General features: G+C 35.5%; 1 pseudogene; it reads right to left on the bottom strand.

The window, feature by feature from the left end:
* Window positions 1–1,221: 1,221 nt before the first annotated feature.
* On the bottom strand, window positions 1,222–2,135 carry LOC113914897 (annotated as a pseudogene).
* Window positions 2,136–2,335: the final 200 nt, after the last annotated feature.

Raw genomic sequence — 2,335 nt, 5'->3', positions numbered from 1 at the left:
ATATAAGAACATCCAAACTAAATCATAGGCTAGAAAAATAATACTTACCCAATGGTGAAAGGGATAATGTCTTTACTGCGCAATTAAATCATAAAAATTCATATGGAGAAGATCAGCAATCAAACAAAACAGGTAAAATTCAATAATAGATAATTCACAAAAGACAAATACAAATCATTTTAAATATGTGAATCAAATTCAATTATATTTATTGAATTTCAATTAAAGTAAACAAATGAAATACAATTTCTTTAACATTCAGATTCTCAAACACCACAAATATTCAGCAAGAACTGGTTGTTGAGAATGTGCACAAACTAAGGGAAGTAGCATAGTTTGGTACAAACTTGTGGACGGCATTTGGGCAATAACTATGAACATCAACAATTTTAAATATACCTACCAATTGATCGAACAATTGCACTGCTAAAAACTCATATTTAGAAAATTTCAAAAAGGTTTCACTGCAGAGCTATTTATCATAGAAAAGGATTCAGGAAAAGATGACAAAGACTAGAAACACTAATTTAACTATATCTTTATAAAGAAGTTTTAGGCAGTAGGAGGAACCTAAGAATGAGTTACATCTATAGACTGGTATGGAAAGATCTTCAGGAGGCTGAGTAGTAAATGCAAAAATTATACACAGACACAAAGGCAAAAACACATACATGAAAATATGATTTTATTAGCAGAGATTATTCATTGAACAATCTTAGAAACAATACAATCTTAGTATAATGATGCATATAGAAGAACAGGGAGACTCTGGTGAGGAACAGGTAGGATGTTCATTCCACACCATTTCTACTTTGTAAGGATTCTATTTTTAATATTTATTATTATCTACTTCATGCTCAAATATATCTTAAAAAGTAAAATGTTAACACAAAAAATTTCATATGAAAAGAAACTAAATATAGGAGTCTATATAGCAAGAAATATTTTAACAATGAAAAGAATGAAGATAAAAGACAAGAAACTGACCAGAAATAAAAGTATGAATGAGACTAGAAGTAAATGTAATTTACAAAAGTAAATGCAGCAATTAATTATGAATTAGTGTAACTCTATAAATATTTCATTGACTGTTTCACTACACATTATTTATTGACTCTGACTGTAAATGCATTTACAGAAAAATGGACTTTAACATTTGAGGAGATTGGCACTCATGTTAAATTGCTTCCTTCAAGACAGATGATGCACTCATTTACTACTTCATGTGACATTTCTTCTCCAGAGCTTCTTCATAGCTTTTGTAATCTCAGAATTTCTCAGAGTGTAGATCAGTGGGTTTAGCATGGAGGTTATGACTGTATAAAACACACTCAATGATTTGTCAATGGGAAAGGTCTTAGCAGGTCTTGCATACATGAAAATACATGGAACAAAGAAGAAGACCACCACAGTGATGTGCGAACCACAGGTCTGGAGGGCTTTCCACCTCCCTTATGGACTAAGGTTCTTTAGAGAGTGCAGGATGACACCATATGAGATGAGCAAGGGCACATACACAAAACTGCAGATCAGTCCTCCATTGGCTGCAACTAAGGGGCCAGTGACATACGTGTCAGTACAGACCACTTTCAGTAAAGGGTACATGTCACAGAAAAAATGATCAATGACATTGGGACCACAGAATGGGAGCCCATATATAGTGCTAACTTGAATTACTAAATGCAGAAAACCTCCAACCCAGGATACTCCCAGCAGCACAACACACACCCACTTCCTCATGATCACCAAATAATGCAAGGGTTTGCAGATGGCCACATAGGGGTCATAGGCCATCACCCAGCAGAAGAAAGACCTCAGATCCACCAAAAAGGTGATCTATAAAGAGCTGAGTCACACAAGAATGGAAGGATATGTTATTTTCCCCAAACAACAAGTCTGAAATCAATCTGGGACAAATGCAAGAGGAACAAGTGACATCCATAAAAGATAGTGGGCAACAAGTACATAGGCGAGCCCAGGGTCTTACTGACAGCTATAGTCACCACAATGAGCAGGTTGCCCACCACAGTCAAAATATAGACGAGCAAGAACATAACAAAAAGGACCTTCTGTTCCTTTGGATCCTGGGTGAGGCCCAAGTGGACAAAGTAAGTTACATTGTTTCTTGGGTCCATCTAGTCCGGATAGGAGTGACTTCTCATATTAGAACCAGGTTTCCTACAAAACAGGGGAGAAAACCTTCAAATGCATTATAAGATTAATTTTTTATTGATTCATTCAATTAAAAGATTGTGGAAGGAGTACCTGTGTGTGTCACAGATGTTGTGATTTCCGAGTTGAACAAGTCATGGTTTCCCACACTCAGTGACAGCAT

This window comes from Zalophus californianus, chromosome 11 (genome assembly GCF_009762305.2).
Source record: "Zalophus californianus isolate mZalCal1 chromosome 11, mZalCal1.pri.v2, whole genome shotgun sequence".
Classification (NCBI taxonomy): domain Eukaryota; kingdom Metazoa; phylum Chordata; class Mammalia; order Carnivora; family Otariidae; genus Zalophus; species Zalophus californianus.
Note: the sequence above shows the minus strand (reverse complement) of the source record. Positions and strands in the feature narration are given on the sequence as shown.